This window comes from Megalobrama amblycephala, linkage group LG21 (genome assembly GCF_018812025.1).
Source record: "Megalobrama amblycephala isolate DHTTF-2021 linkage group LG21, ASM1881202v1, whole genome shotgun sequence".
Classification (NCBI taxonomy): domain Eukaryota; kingdom Metazoa; phylum Chordata; class Actinopteri; order Cypriniformes; family Xenocyprididae; genus Megalobrama; species Megalobrama amblycephala.
In genome coordinates, this window is record NC_063064.1 from 14,459,228 (window position 1) to 14,477,101 (window position 17,874).

The 17,874-nt window shown below is 39.5% G+C and overlaps 1 protein-coding gene and 1 pseudogene across 1 annotated transcript in view; both read left to right on the forward strand.

Annotated features, from left to right (window-relative positions):
• Positions 1–2,133, forward strand: part of LOC125256356 — a 141,418-nt pseudogene extending 139,285 nt beyond the window's left edge.
• The window catches only part of magi1b (membrane associated guanylate kinase, WW and PDZ domain containing 1b), a 1,153,738-nt gene that overhangs the window by 1,050,434 nt on the left and 85,430 nt on the right, over positions 1–17,874 (forward strand).

Here is a 17,874-nt window from a genome sequence, read left to right on the forward strand (position 1 = left end):
AACTGTGCGGCGGGAGCTTCATGGAATGGGTTTCCATGGCCAAGCGGCTCCATGCATCACCAAGCACAATGCCAATGTCAAGTGTCAGATGAAGTGGTGTAAAGCATGCTGCCACTGGACTAATCACGAATTACGCTTCTCTGTTTGGCAGTCTGAGTTTGGCAGATACCAGGAGAATGTTACCTGCCTAAATGCATTGTGCCAACTGTAAAGTTTGGTGGAGGATGGACAGTGGTATGGGGGTTGTTTTTCAGGAGTCCCTTACTAGTCCCCTTACTTCCAGTGAAGGGAAATCTTAATGCTTTACCAATACCAAGACATTTTGGACAATGTGTGGTTCCAACTTTGTGGGAACAGTTTGGAGAAGGCCCTTTTCTATTCCAGCATGACCATGCCCCAGTGCACAAAGCAAGGTCCATAAAGACATTGTTGGATGACTTTGGTGTGGAAGAACTTGACTGGCCCACACAGAACCCTGACCTCAATCCCATCAAACACCTTTGGAATGAACTGGAATGCAAATTGCCAGGCCTTCTTGTCCAACATCATTGCCTGGCCTCACAAATACTCTACTGGATGAATGGGCAAAAAATCCTACAGAAACACACCAAAGTCTTGTGGAAAGCCTCCCCAGAAGCTGTTATAGCAGCAAACGGACCAACTCCAAATTAATTTCTATGTATTTAGAATGTGATGTCATTCTATTCTCTGTTGGTGTAATGGTCCAGTGTCACAATATATACAGAATCTCAAAATATGTGTTCTGTTCTGCACTTTTTTATTTTTTGCAGATTCTATAATGAATAGTTCTAATTATTAATACTGTACAGTGAGTCTAAAATGATTAGTCTAAAATCAAAAACATTCCACCAGGACAGAGTCCCTCTGATGCTGAAACCGCTCCTGCAATAATTATTTTCAATGATCAGTGAATACCCTTTAATCACTCCTGTAATGAATATTCCTGAAATGCACATTGCTGTTGTTAGATTGTTTTCTACTCTTTGTAACTAATGTGGAACAGACAGGAAGAGGCAAAGGTGCAACATGATTATTAATGTGCATTCTTTCTCTTTTTTTCTCTCTCAGATGACTCTCTGTATGAGTCTCCAGAGCCGTTCCTGACAGATGACTCCAGTGGTGGTTGGGCATTAACGCCCAGCCTGTGGCTCATGCTTTCGTTGCTTCTGCTTCTGTGTCCCTCATAGCATTATAATCCACTGAGCCTGACCACGCCCAACCTGCCCCACCCCATCATACATCACAATGACATGCCCCACCCCATGAGATCTGGAGTCTAGCCAGCAAACATTGCTCCTCACCTGCTCTTTGCACTGTTGATATGGATTTTTACCAACCCTGCAACCCAGCTGGACATCCAAAAACCATCTCTAATTTACAATGACAATATGCCTTGCCCAAATGCCTAAATATGGGCGTTCTTGCATAGGCTCTTTTGCTCGACTGACAAAAGACAAGTAAAGCGGCCAGCATTTTTGAGTGTGCTGTACTTTTCTGCCTACATCCCACCATCATCCACATGTCAAGAGATTCAAGTGACTGCCATCTGAATCGCTCTGTTTGTATGCGTTAACCACCTACCTGAGCCTTCACTGTCATCTGAGCTCAATTTTCACTAATGTGAGACCATAAAAGTGTACAAGTGAGTTTGTGCTTGTGGGTGTGTGTATGCTGATGTTCGCATCTGAACAAATGTACAGAGCAGTCACAGTCCCTTACAAAATTACTAGAAAAAATGTGTTCTAATTACTCATTTAGAAAAGAGACAATTCTATCTGTGAATCTGCCAAAGACACTACTTAAACTTTTTTAATAGGGGACATGGGGAAATGCTAGCTTTGATAAGAGATTACATGCAACCATGGAACATTTCAGGCTTTTAGATTCATGGGAGGGAAGGGGAGTGACAGATGACAGTGTAGATTTTTATATTATGATCTTTTTTTGTCATACAAAAAAAACAAATAAAAAAACAAACAAAAACAAGAATGTTGCGTAGATTAAAAAAACAATAGCTAAATATGGCCTTTTTCACTGGTGCTCAATCTGAAATGAGTTTGTCTCAAACTGCAAAAAAAAAAAAAAAAAAAAAAAATATATATATATATATATATATATATATATATATATATATAATTTTATTAGTATTTTTGACTTGTTTTCCAGTAAAAATATCAAAACATTACAACATTTTACATTGATTTTTTTTTTTTTTTTTTTTTTTTTTTTTACGCCATTGGAAAATTATGCAGCCCTTAAAGTGACAGAAAAAAGACTTTCACATGAGAAAAAGTTTTGCATATGCACAAGAAACTTTCCTTTGAAAATGAAACATTTTCAACAGAATGAAACATTTTCTCTTTCATACTCACAACAGAATGAAAAATCCTCTCATTTACATGTCAAGAGAACAGAAATATTCTTATTTTTAAACAAGTTTTCCATATGTACATATTTCCAAATGTACATTTTTGTGCAAAACTGAGTTTTTTTTTTTTTTTTTTTTTTGCATACAAAAAAGTTGCTTGTGCAAAAAAATCTGGTTTTCATTGCACACAAATTTCTTGTGTACATGTGAAAGTTTGGCACACAAGTTTTTTGTACCCTCATAGAACGTTTCTTGTGCACATGGAGCAAATGCCACCTTAGGAGCTCTGTTACAAATAATTTTCTGTTTTGTTTATTTATTTTAAGCATAAATCTAACAAACTTTTGTGAAGTTTACACCTGAACAAGAAAAAAAATTCAAGAAATATCCCCTGAAAACATGTCTTAATATATTAAGCAGTTTTACACAACACAAAAATACAGATTAAGAGAATTAATTTTTGCAGTGTATACAGTGCCAAGTGGAAGAGGGATGTCTGTGTCAAAGAATTGTTTGTTGTCAGGTTGGCTTTCTAACTTTCGTCCCAGCCTGTGTTGCTCTCTTGTTCTCTTTGTATCTGCCTCTCTCTCTCTCTCTCTCTCTCTCTCTCTCTCTCTAGCTGTCATTTTTGAATGTGGTCTTTTCTATGTGCCGCCCCATCACACATAGATCTCCCACACTTGCACTTGCTCCCTTTATCCGTGCTGAGGAGGACCGCTGAATAAGAGGCCTCAGGACTCTGAGCGCCTGCTAACTGTGACATCATTGTGACATCACAGGCTTTGGCATAAAGACTGATGGACCGAGGCCCTGCACTGCAAATAGAAACGCTACATAACATGACTCCATATGAGGGATTAAAATCCACATAGCACTTCTGCTTTTTTGACAATTTCATGAAAAAAATTAACAGAAAGGAGAAACTATAAAGATGTGGGATATTTGTGCGTTGGAATTGTTTTGTGACTGTAATAATATATGTCATGAAGATTTCATGGCAAGTCGGCATGGATTGTCTAAGAAAATGAAAAAAAAAAAAACTTTTTTTTAAATGTGTGTTGTAACTTTTATATTTTACTTATTCCTGTGTTATTTTTAACTTTTCAAAAGAGCAGCAGAAATTATTCATATGTGATATGAAATTATAATGTAGACCCTTGAATTATTAGAGCAATGATGGTACCAGTTCTGCAGTTAAATGAGTCTAGACAAGTCAGATGTTGCTGTTGTTGTTGTTGTTGTTGTTGTTTCCTGCTTGTATCACGATGCATTCTGGTACATGTAGTCCTGAATATTTTTTTCTCCAAGTGTTACTATGAGATTATTTTTATTTGTTAATCATGTGGATAAAACATATTTTGAGTTTCTATAAAATGTTCAAATGCTCTGGCAAAGGACAACTGCAAGAAAAAAAGAAAAAAAACTGAAATAAAGCTCTTTGTTTTTCTTTAAATAAAAGATTTGGGATTTTTTTTTTTTTTTTTTTTGGAAAGACATTAATACTTTAAGCGATGATCCATTAAATTGATCATAATTTTCTATTTAAAAAAAAAAAAAAAATCTGTTCATTCTTTTCTCTATTCTTCACTGAATCCTGAAAAAAATGCTTTGCGGTTTCCACAAAAATGGCTTCTGCAAAAACTGTTTCAGCATTGACAATAATAAGAAATGTTTCTTGATCACCATATCAGCATATTAGAATGATTTTTGAACTGTCTTCTGAGGTAGCATCCTAACCATCATGGAACCTAATAACATTTTACAAAGACAGCAAACTTAGCATGTTTAATACTTTTCAGTATTGAATTAAATTAAAGTTTAATATTACATAATATTTAAAGTGTCTTTTACATCATTTTAGATTATTAAAGAATTTCTTGTTGTGGCTTCTGGATCCTTTTCAAATGATTTCAGAACAGTTTTTATGACTTGTTGAAATGCTCCCTCTGTAGGCTGCTCACTAGGTTTGGACTTTGAAGTATCCCGAAATTCTAATCTGTTTAATCAACTTTTTTTTTTTTTTTTAAATGATAGAATTAGACGTTTTTCATCAGTGTTACTTGTATTTTGATAAAAGCAAAGGATCTCAGACCAGACCAAATGAGCTCCAGAGACATCTTCAAAGATAAGGTAATGTATCAATCACACAGAAACCAGACAACATGAAAGCTCTTCCTTTGATTTTTATGTTTCTGACTTGGGAGGGGAAAAAAGAAAGATTATCCATCAATTTACCAGTGTAATTCAATAACTTAATCCCTGCTGGCCTTGTAACCCTCCAGGACTCTGAAAACTTCATTTTACACTGACAACACATTTTCCATTTCTAAATGTCTCTTTCTCTTGCCCTGTTTGTCTCTCACTGACACACACAGACACCTTGCGTCCAAAGGCTATACTATTTGGGAAGGGATGGCAGTAAATGCACCTGAACGGCTGTAGTTTCCAGTAATGTTTGTAAGAGGGTCAGAAAATGGAGGCTGATAGGACTGAGTGCTGAGCTTGGTCTCATGCAGCGATGGAAACCACAGTGCCATGGGAGTCTTACTGAGGAGAGATGGGGGTAATTGTGCACAGATTTGGACAATTTTCCCTCAATTTGGTATTATCTGTTTCCTACCAGACGGCTAAAACAGAAAATGATGGAAGATTCTATAAAATACCCCTTTCCATGACACTAGGGCCTCCTGGAATTTACGCATCATATTGTCAATAATGCATCACATTATGGAATAGGAAGTATTTCTACATTACTAAATATGGTATGTATGGATGGCTTATAATTGACCATATGGAAAACATTTTGTGTCAGTCAAATGTCATTGACATCAAGTAAAAGCGTTTGACATTGAGATTATTGTAAAATATGAAAAGACATTAATTTTTGGTTGTGTGGGACCTATATTCATACTCTGTCAAATAAACATAGTAAACTACAAGAAAAGGAAACAATTTTACATTTCACACAATATATTATGAAGTTCATTGAAATAAAAATGGTTTAGTTCAGTTATCTGCTTCATTTGCAAGAGGTCAAAGGTTAAACTGGGGTGAGACACTGTGGGATTGGTCTGGAATAGCATACATTCTAGCACTGGATTAAGTATACACTACGTGCAGAATGTTGTGTATGCATGCACTTTCTAAATAAGTTCACATTTGTACAAAAAAATGAGCAGTAAAAAACTAGAGAACACTCTATGGAATATTGTATTCAACATTGCAATTTGCTCGACATGATCTATTTAAATGACAAATTTGTCTTATTTGTTTTATCAGACTGGTCTGGTCAACACTCATTGAATTAAAAATGGCAACATGAGCAGTTCTAACCAGTGTTGCCAATTTAGTGCTTTTGTCACTAGATTTAGTGATTTCCCACCTCTTTTGAGACTTTTTTCAAAAGTTTAGGACAAATCTAGCAACTTCTTGGACAAACCTTATCTAGATTCTTATTTTTGCCAACTGATCTATATTCATATTTATATAGATCAATGAATTTGCCATTATGATGTCATCTAGTGACATTTAGCTACCAGTTTTAGCTACTTTCAATTGAAAGCAGTTGGCAACACTGGTTCTAACATGCATTTTTCCATGTTTGAATCCATATGCAAATGTACAAGTTCAACATTGACAGTATCTGAAATGTATCACTATCAACATAACAAAATGTTTTGAATCTTCCAAGTTCATTCATGTATTGAGTTCATACAATTTATTTGTTGATTTTATTGTATTTAAGGGGATATGTTTTTAAGGAGAAATTGCATGTATTTAGCCCAGTTAATACATTAACCTATTTTAATTTAATAATGGTTCCAGTATGTGCTATGTGATTTCTAAAGAACACACCGATCAGTAAACGAGTAAAACAGGCATTAATTATGCTGTAAAATCAGTGGGGTTTCACGTTTATTTCAGATTTCGTATTAAATGTCAATTTGACGTCATTTATCATTTGTTGTTAAATCAAAGAAAATGTCTCAGGTTACGCATGTAACCATGGTTCACTGAGAATAGGGAATAAGACTCTGCATCTCCTGGAATGTACTGTGTCCCCTAGGGGGTCACAAAAGGGAATGGAATACCCATGCTGCCATGCTGAAGGGATGAATGCCTTATTGGCTAAGCTAAGTAAAAAAGACTCAAATAGTCTTTATCCGTAGGCGCACCAGTGACAACCATAGGCTGGAGCTTCTCAAGAATGGAGGCCTCAAGGAAGACACTAAGAGAGGAAGCCTAGCTACGTTCATACTCAGGCCAGCTTACAAAATGGCTCACAGAGAACCTAGAATACTCAAAACTTCCAAAAGCAGCCCTGGAAAAAGGAGGCCTCAACAAGAAGCCTTACAAGACTCTAGTCCAGATGGCCCACAAAGCTCTGCAGAGTGGAAGCCTAAATCATACCTCCCAGATTGAGAGGTGGCCTAACACACTCGAACTGAGATAAGCAGTCAAGGAGGCTCAAAGAGAGCCTAACTACCTAGCACACTACCCTACCGCCTAGCCAAGCTCTAGGAGCGGAGGCCTCAGCATAACGACTCTCTTATCGAGAGGAGGCCTAACAATGTTCCACACTCAGGACATTTTCACGAGGAAGCTCAAAGAGAGTCTGCAACCCATAACTAATATCCAGCTCTAGAGAGCGGAGGCCTCAGAGAAGGCAACTCTCTAAAATGAGAGGAGGCCTGGTGATGCTCAAATTAGCCAAGGAGGCTCAAAGAGAGCCTGACGACTTAGCTAATAAAAGCCAAGCTCTAGGAGCAGAGGCCTCAGCATAACAACTCTCCTATCAAGAGGAGGCCTAACAATGATCCACACTCAGGAAAACCTGCAAGGAGGCTCACAGAGAGCCTGCAACCCGCAAATGATATCCAGGCAGAGCTCTAGAGAGTGGAGGCCTCAAAAAAAGGGTAACTCTGAAATGAGAGGAAGCCTGACGATGCTTGTATTAGTCAAGGAGGCTCAAAGAGAGCCTGACGACTTAGCAAATAATATACTTAGCACAAGGAGGCTCGCAGAGAGCCTGCAACCCACAAATGCTATCCTGGCGGAGCTCTAGTGAGCGGAGGCCTCGATAAAACAACATTCTCAAATGAGAGGAGGCCTGACACTCACGTTAGCCGAGGATGCTCAGAGAAAGCCTTCAACTCAAAACTGATATCCTAAGTAGAGCTCAGAGAGGGGAGGCCTCAATAAGAAAAATCTCAAACATGAGGAGGCCTGATGATACTCATATTAGCCAACGAGGCTCACAGAGAGCCTAACGACTTAGCAAATAATCGCTGAGCTCTGGGAGCGGAGGCCTCAGCATAACGACTCCCTTATTGAGAGGAGGCCTAGCAACATTCCACACTCAGTAAAACTTGCAAGGAGGCTCACAAAGAGCCTTCAACTCATAATCGTTATCTTGGTGGAACACTGGAGAGTGGAGGCCTCAATAAAGAAAATTCTCTGAGTGAGAGGAGGCCTAACGATGCTCATATTAGCCAAAGAGTCTTAAGAAAGAGCCTGACAACTTAGCAAATGGTAGCCGAACTCTGTAAGTGGAGGCCTCAACATAACGACTCTCTTACGGGAGGCCTAATAATGCTCCACACACATGATAATTTGCAAGGAGGCTCACTGAGAGCCTACAACTCACATCTGCTATCATGGCAGAGTTAAAAGAAAAGTGGAGGCCTCAATAAAATAATTCTCTGAGCGAGAGGAGGTCTGACGACATTCAAATTTAAATAAAAGCTGAGCTCCAGGAGCAAAGGCCTCAACATAACAACTATGAGAGGAGGCCTAACAACGCTCCACACACATGACAACTTGCAAAGAGGCCCACAGAGAGCTCACAGCTGCTATCATGGCAAAGCTCAAGAGAGCGGAGGCCTCAATGAAGATAACAATCTAAATGAGAGGAGGCCTGACGATTCTCAAATTTATCCAAGGTGGCTCGCAGAGAGCCTGACAACTTAGCAAATAAAACCTGAGCTCTAGGAGTGGAGGCCTCAGTATAATGACTCTCTAATCGAGAGAAGGCCTAACAACACCCCACACTCAGGATATCTAGCAAGGAGGCTCACAAAGAGCCTTCAACTCAAACTGTTACCCTGGTGGAACCCTGAAGAGCAGAGACCAAAATATAACTCTCGCTAGCGAGAAGAGGCCAGATGACTCCCACAGTAGCCAAGAAGGCTCAGACAGAGTCTAACAACTTAGCAAATGTAGCCGAGCTCTAGGAGCAGAGGCCTCAAATAACAACTCTCTAAATTGAGAGGAGACCTAACAATGCCCCAGAATTCAGGATATCCTGCATGGAGGCTCACATAAAGCCTACAACTTGCACTTGATATCCAAACAGAGCTCTTGGGAAGCATAGACCTCAGAAGGCCTAGCAACGCTAAAAAAATAAAAACACTGCTATCAATTCAGCATGATGCTGCTGTTAGCAGATTCTATAAATGCAGTAGGCAAGGAGGCTCAAAGAGAGCCTAACAACTCAGCCTCATCAGTAGGTGAAGCTCTACAGACGGAGGCCTCAAATATTGGCCTAGCGACGTCCAAAACACAGAAAGCTTAGTAAAACACAGCCTGTTAAAACAAAGTAGTTACCAAGGAGGCTCATAGAGAGCCTACTACTCAGTAAACTCCATGGCGTCAGACAGCACATTCACAGCTAGCCACTAATGCCGAACCATCAGTAAGGCAGATGTAAAATTAAAAACAAACTGCCAAAAAACAACATAGGTCCAGCTTCAGGGCCAGATGTAAAAACGTGTGAGAGCCCCTCCTGGCATAGCCAGGTCCTTCAACAGATCAGCCTGGTAGGCTTGCAACACAGCCAAAGTGTGCATCGCAGCACCAGCCTGACCTGCTGCCGCATATGCTCTGCCATTAAGATGCGAGATGACGCGCAAAGGCTTAGTAGGCAGAGACGGGGCCTTCAACGCGGATGCCATGCCCATCGTGAAATAGCTGGCCAACGTTTCTTTGATTGGAGGCATTGACGCATTCTCATGCTCCTGCATCCCCTCAACAACAGCATAAATCACCAGAGTGCAAAGGATGTGGCCAGAATATGGCTTTCTCTAAGATCTCCACACCTCAGTGTGAAGATCTGGGAGAAAATGAAGGTACATACGAGATAGACAGTTATGTCCCGGCAGGAAACATTCATTGAGGCGACCGTGAAGGGACTCGAGCTTCTGTGCGGGACATGACATCCAAAAATTTGTCATATGCGAGCGCGCTCCTTGCTTCAGGCCATGATGAGCAAGACGAGGCTGATGAGATCGATGATGTTTTTTAAAAAAAGGCTGAGAGCACTTTTTTTTTTTAAACATCATCGATCTCATCAGCGTCGTCTTGCTCATCATGGCCTGAAGCAAGGAGCGTGCTCGCTGCCGGATCAGATGATGAGAGAGATAACACATCATCATTCGGCAGCTCGCTTTTGTCAACTGCAAATGAATGAGAAATAATCATACCTCTCTGAATTCATCCGTGAGCTCCACCTGCGAGCCCCACAACTTCAGTCTCCTACTCGCCTCAGCCGCAGCAGGTCCTGAACTGGGAGAAACGGATGGCTGGTCCGAATCCCTCGAAAAAAAGGCCAGACGAGAGCAAAATTCCTCATAATGCATGCTCCTCACTCATGCACATAAGGCACATATCTTGTGTGTCATCTGGTGTTAGATGAAGCTGACACAGAGGAACACACTGTTTGAAAGTCTTTTGAAAGTCACTGTTTGAAAGTCACCATAATCCTAGATTTGTCTTGAATAAATGCACGTTCAAACAAACCGGTATCCTGAAAACAAGAAAGAGTGCCCTTTCATGCTCATGGTCACACCTGTGGTGATGTCATAGGCTGCCACCTACCAATGTCAAGTTCATTGTCATGTTTAGACTCATGCTTCACCTGGCATGCCAGAGGCATTCCCCATAGTGACCCCTAGGGGACTCAGCACGAGTTCCCTTTTCGAAAGGGTTCACAATTAAAAAGGGAAAGTGACAGAGGCTTTTTTCTTGCTTGATAGTTAAGACATTTAACACATTTTATGTCAAATATCAGTGTTTCTGACTTCTGTTACATTTTTGTGGCATTGTGAGTGACATTCAGAATGTAATCCTGTATCCACATGTACACCGGTTCACCTTAAACCATCATATTAATCTGCACTGATGAGTTGAGCAAAAGCACAACTCACATATTTACCAAATCAATGTTCCTCCACTAGTAACTTGCAGTTTTAGCCACTAGAGAGCCAAATCTTCTGTAGTGCACCTTCAATAATTAAATTAATCCACGCAAATTAAAACAAAGTGCAAAAAAGTGCAAATTACTTAATGAATACATGGGGGAGTCTTGCTATGGGATTGTGTGTGAGTATTGAACTCAGTCATCTGTGACCATCACTAAGGATCTGGCAAGTACATAAAAGTGTTAGAGATTTTGAAGTTGTCAGTACATTGATTTTGTTAAAAAAAAAGAAAAAAAAAAAAGGCACACAATGTATATTTTACATACAAATTCCTACAAATACCAATGAGATAACCTTTAACAACCAATATACAGTAAGGAGGTCATGTGACAACAGCGTAACTACATTTTGAAATGTTTATTGTTGCATAACGCATACTATTTCACATTCTATTAAAAATGTAAGCAGTATACCGTGTATACTGCAGTTATGAAGTAACCATATGTATTCCATTTATAAAAGCCCTCTTGGTTAATTAGCATATTTGAGTGCTGTATCTCTTGAAATTCTTCAGTGAGATGAACTGATTGGTATTCTGGAGTCTGCCAGTGTCTCTCATCTCCAGTAAATTTGTTGTGAACTGTGACTGTGTCCCTGTCTCGTTTCTTGTGTGGTGCCACTCCACTGTCCTCTTGTGCGATAACAAAACTCAGCTTGAGCTTTTAGCAATCAAAAGCCCAACAGTCAATGTCCCATCAAACTCTCAGTGTGAGATGCCCATGCCTGGTTCAGGATAGTGCTCTTAGACTGCACCCTAGGTATCTCCTAACAAGATAAAGAAGGGGCAACTAAGATGTATTACTCCTAACAAATCAAGCCCAGCAATCTCATGGCTGACACAGTAATCCTGCTGTGTGTCACCCTGCATGGACTTAACGGCACAAATAACATGAGAAACAAACCTAGTTAAAGTCCCTCCGGCTGGATCTGTCTAACCATAAAACAACCCCAGCAGAGACTATTTGGCCTCCTACAGGATGTCAAAAGAAGACTTCATCCAGACTCAGAAATCCTGGAGGATGAGTAATGTGGAAAATGTCAAGGAATCCAGAGGTCAGAGTACTGTGTGCCATGTTTATTTGTTTTTTGTTTTTTGTTTTTTGAATGAATTAGATTTTCTTGATTCAGAAAAGAATTTAAAAGTCTTAAATATACATGAGAAACATTTGATGAATGTCATAATTTCATTGTTGGGGAATGTTACTTTTAAATGTAACATGTTACAATAAATGTGTTACTTATCATAAAAAGTTATGGTTGGCGTGGTGCCACTCTTCTGTCTAGTAATCTGGGACATAGTCTTGGTCTTAGTACTTGACCAACTGGGACCCAGGTCAGGAAGCAGAGAGACTGGCTTAACCAACCATCTGCTAGCCACCACATGTCACAAAATTCAATTAAATTAAATTCAATTCAATTCAATTCAATTCAATTCAATTCAAATTTATTTGTATAGCACTTTTCACGATACATATCATTTCAAAGCAGCTTTACAGAGAATGCATGTCAACGTTACAATTTAAAGAATGCAGTAGCAAATAATGTAATAATTTAGGCAATTAATTTACAATCACTGTTAGCAGTTTAACTGAACGTAGAAGAATGAGTTCCTGAAAAATGAATTACATATTAACAATAATTAGGTTATAGAAATTGTGCAATTTGCATGTTGATCCAGATGATTGCGTCTTCTGAAATCCTCGCAGGAGTTGGCGCCATCTCTTCATAGGTGTTGGTCATCTGAGGTCTTCTTAAGAGGCTGGATCCAAACTGAAGCTGATGTCCTCGCTCGGGATGGGTGTCCCAAGGTAAGACAGAAAAGCAAATGGAGAATAATAAGCGTAGCTGCTGTTCATAACATTAAGCAAAGATAGTCATGTGCAATTGATCTGATATGAGATGCATTATGTGAATGCTTGGCTAAAGAGATGCGTCTTTAATCTAGATTTAAACTGGGTGAGTGAGTCTGAGCCCCTAACATTATCAGGAAGGCTATTCCAGAGTTTCGGAGCCAAATGTGAAAACGCTCTCCCTCCTTTAGTGGACTTAGATATCCTAGGTACAACCAGAAGTCCAGAGTTTTGTGATCTTAAAGAGCGTGAAGGATTGTAGGGCGATAGAAGATTGGTTAAGTACACAGGAGCTAAACCATTTAGAGCCTTATAGGTCATTAGCAATACTTTATAATCGATACAGAACTTAATAGGTAACCAGTGTAGAGATGATAAAATTGGTGTTATATGATCATATTTTCTTGACCTGGTAAGAACTCTAGCAGCTGCATTTTGTATTAATTGTAGCTTGTTTATTGAGGAAGCAGGACAACCAGCTAATAATGCATTACAGTAATCTAGTCGAGACGTCATGAAAGCATGAACTAACTTTTCTGCATCAGAAATAGATAACATATTCCGTATCTTAGCAATGTTTCTGAGGTGGAAGAAGGCCGTTTTTGTAACATATGAAATATGATTTTCAAAGGACAAGTTGCTGTCTAATATAACACCCAGGTCTTTAACTGTCGAGGATGGAGTAACAGTACATCCTTCTAAATGCAGATTGTAGTCTGAAAGATTCTGTGTACAGGTTTTTGGCCCAATAAGTAATACTTCAGTCTTATCTGAATTTAATAGAAGAAAATTACTAGTCATCCAATGTTTTACTTCTTTAATACATTCTGTCAGAATGGATAATTTAGAAATTTCATCTGGTTGTGTTATATAACTATATATAAATATATAACTGAGTATCATCGGCATAGCAGTGGAAACTAATTCCATGTTTTCTTATAATATTGCAGAGTGGCAGCATGTATATTGAAAATAGCAGAGGGCCTAACACTGATCCTTGCGGCACTCCATAGTTTACTATCGTGATCTTAGATTTTTCCCCGTTTATATAAACAAAATTTTGACGGTCTGATAGGTACGACCTAAACCACCGTAATGCCTGGCCCTGAATACCAGTGTAATTTTGTAGTCGATCAAGGAGTATTTTATGATCTATTAGTGTTGAACACAGCACTGAGATCAAGTAACACTAGTATTGAGACACAGCCTTGGTCAGAAGCTAGAAGTAAGTCATTTGTAATTTTAACGAGCGCAGTTTCTGTGCTATGATGAGATCTGAATCCTGACTGAAATTTTTCATAGATAGCGTTTTTTTGCAAGAAGGAGACAATTGGGCCGACACCACTTTTTCTAGTATTTTAGACATAAATGGAAGATTTGAAATGGGTCTGTAATTTGCTAACACGTTTGGATCTAATTGTGGTTTCTTAATGAGAGGCTTAATAACTGCTAGCTTGAACGGTCGTGGGACGTGACCTAGAGATAAAGACGAGTTGATAATATTGAGAAGAGGCTCTTCTGCTACAGGTAACAGTTCTTTCAGTAGTTTAGTGGGTATTGGATCTAATAAACATGTTGTTGGTTTAGATGCAGTGATAAGTTTATTTAGCTCTTCCTGTCCTATAGTTGTAAAGCACTGCAACTGTTCTTGAGGGGCGATAATTGAGGTTGAATCATAAAACTCTGTTAAAGGTTGTACATTTACAAATGTATTTCTGATACTTTCGATTTTTTTCTCAGTAAAGAAATTCATAAAGTCATCACTACTAAACTGTAATGAAATGTTTTGTTCTGGTGATGTCTGTTTATTTGTTAATCTAGCAACAAGAATCTTGGATTGTTTTGGTTATTTTCTATGAGTTTGCAGAGATGCTCGGCCCTGGCTGCTTTTAGAGTCTTTCTATAACGGGACGAGCTGTCTTTCCACGCGATTCTGAAGACCTCTAAATGAGTTTGTCTCCATTTGCGTTCTAGATTACGAGTTTCTCTTTTGATAGAGCGAGTAATACTGTTGTACCAAGGTACAGTATTTTTCTCTCTAACCTTTTTAGATCTCATCGGTGCAACAGTATCTAATGTACTAGTGAAAATGGTGCACATACTGCTAGTCATTTTCTCAAGATCATGTGTGTGTTTTGGTACGATGAGCAGCTGAGACAGATCAGGCAGTTTATTTGTGAATTTATCTATAGTTGTTGGGAGAATTGTTCTGCCTAGTCAATATCGCGGCGCAATTTGACAAATATCATCAGTATGCAGTACGCATGTTACAAGGTAATGATCAGAGACGTCATCACTTTGCGGTAGAATTTCTATATCGGTTGGATTGATTCCATGTGATATAATTAAATCTAGTGTATGATTAAAACGGTGAGTGGGTCCAGTAACATTTTGTTTGACCCCAAAGGAGTTTAGTAAATCTGTAAACGCAGCCCCTAACGCATCATTTGTATTGTCAACATGAATGTTAAAATCTCCATCAGCGCTTTATCGATGTTGACCAATAGATCTGAGAGAAAGTCTGCAAACTCTTTTAGGAAATCAGCATAAGGCCCTGGAGGTCTATAAACGGTAGCTAAAGCAAGAGATAGTAGCGACTTTTTACTTATATCTGAGAGAGTAACATTTAGCATAAGAATTTAAAATGAATTAAACCTATAGTTTGTTTTCTGAGTAACATTAAGATTATCTCTATAGATTGTTGCTACACCACTGCCACGGCCAATCGGACGGCATTTGTTTTTATAACAGTAGCCAGGTGGACAAGACTCATTAAGACCAAAATAATCATTTGGTTTAAGCCATGTTTCAGTAAGGCAAATTAAATCAAGACTATTATCTGTGATCATTTCATTTATAATAACCGCCTTATGTGTCAGTGATCTAATGTTTAGTAGCCCTAGCTTTAGAAATTGTTTTTGTTCAGTAATTTTGCGAATTTCTGGTTTGATCATGATCAGATTTTTTCTAGATCCTTTATTTTTATTGTTAAATCTCACAATTTGGCGAATAGACACAGTTTCTCTAGACGGTACTACACTCACATTTCTATCAATTAAGTGGGCAGAACACAAACTGTGATTTGAGGTTTGACTTACTAGTTATACGGTGCGAAGCGTCTTGGAGATGTTCTCTGACAGAAGATCAGCTCAGATGCTGCTGGGGTGCAGTCCATCAGCACGGAAGAGCCTAGGACGCTCCCAGAAAAGATTCCAATTATTTATAAAGAGCAGCTTCTGTTCATTACACCAAGACATCAACCATTCATTTAAAGCAAATAATCTACTGAACCTTTCATGTCCTCATCGGTACGTCGGAAGCGGTCCGGACACGATGATCCTCGTCATGGGTGATGTGGCTCGTACCGTCTCGATCAGGCTCCTGAAGTCCTGCTTCAGCACCTCCGTCTACCGCAGCTTGGTGTCATTCACCCCCGTGTGCAGCACTACAGCTCCGATGGTCTCAGCACCGTTGAGGATCGCGGGAACCTGCGCAGCGACATCGAGAACACGAGCACCAGGAAAACAGTGACTGCGCACCTTACCTTTGGCTGTGGTAGCGTGGACGTGGCGGACGATGGAGTCTCCGATGACCACAGCATCGCGTTCCGCCTCGCGAAGAGGGGAGAAGCGGTTCCGCGTCGAGACCTCAAAGATCGGGGGCGGCGGAGGAGGAGAGGTCCTGGTCCGAGGCCTGGCTCGCGCCTTCTGCTGCTGAAGAACCCAAGGTCCCTGGTGTGACGGCGCTGGAGTGAACGAGGGCTGGGATGAACATGTTCTGGGTGCTCGGGCCCTGTGCAGAGAAGCACACGGCGTAGAGGAAGCAGGAGTGTTAATATCGCGCTGCAAACTTACCAAGAAGCGGTGAGCGCCAGCACGGGAAGTTTCCAGCGCTGTTTGCCGTTCGCGTAGCTCGGCCTGCTTCTCGAGAAGGGTCCGAATCTGTCGCTCCATGTCCTCCAGTTCCAACTGCACCGCATGCAGCTCAAACGTGTCCTCACCTGCACACAAAGGTAGAGAAACACTCCGATACACTCCGAAACATTCCGATACACTCGCCATTAGAATAGATGAACAATAATATAGTGAGAGAAGAACACAAACGTTAGAGTGACCACACCGCTATTGCTAACGGGCTAAAGCTAATAGCGAATGTTTGGGAAGTCAGATTAAACTAGCGATATCAAGGTAATCCGAGTGTTTTTTATGTAAAATATTGTTGGGGATGTGTTCCCCCGCCGAAAAAGAAAGAGTGATATGTTATAAGTTTGATTTTAAGAGACAAAAACAAGCAATTAGGAATCAGCTCGACGGAGCTCTAGCTCAAACAGCGCGGCAGCAACAAACAGGAAGTGACGTCACAAATCTCAGCACATAGAGACTCCTTGATATCCTAATATAGAGACTGTGTCTGTTCCCTGAATTAGTAAATACAAAAATCCTGTGCAGATGCACAGAGGCTTGGCTTGCTGAATAATAGATCCCCTTCTACTAAAGGACTTATTGTTAAAGGTGTGATCACAGATTACAAGCTAGATTCTCTGTTTAACAGAAACCTGGCTAAAACTAGACAATTACATTAGTTTAAATGAGTCTACACCCAAGGTTACCGTTATAAACACAAGCCTCATCCAGAGGGAGGTGTTTCTGCAATTTATAGTAATATTTTCAGACATTCTTAGACATTCTACTAACTATAAGTAACTTTGCAACTACGTCAACTTCTAGCACTTTAAAGAAAACAGTCTGACTCCATGGTATAATGAGCACACTAGCACCCTCAAAATGCAGCCTGGAAAAATATAAAGCACAGCTGGAAGAAAAATTCTAGAGGTAATTCACATTGTGTGGAAGGATAGTCTTTTTACCTACAGAAAGGCCTTAAAAACTGCTAGATCTTTATCCCAAAATCAGAAAATCAGTTATCCCAAAAACTGCTAGAACTCTCTTATAAGAAACCAATACAATCCTAGGTATTTGTTTGATACAGTGGCTAAATTATCAAGTAATAAATCATCAACATTTTCAGATATTTCCCAACAGCACAGATGTAATGACTATGAATTTCTTTACTTACAAGATACTACCAGAGAGAAAATTATAACCACGCGACAATCTGCTACATAAAGATGCACCAATGTATTCGCTGCCAATATTTATCTGCCAATTTTGTATTCAATTTACAACCATTGTATATATCGGCTATAGTATGAAAAAGGCAGATATAACAAACCAATGGTAGTTAATTAATTGCATGAAGGCACTGAGCTGTATAATGTCTGTTGCATAATTCAACATTTTTGGGTAAAATCTGGGTAAAATAATTAAATACTTGCCAAAACTAAATTAAATCTGTACAAAATACAGCAGGGCTCATC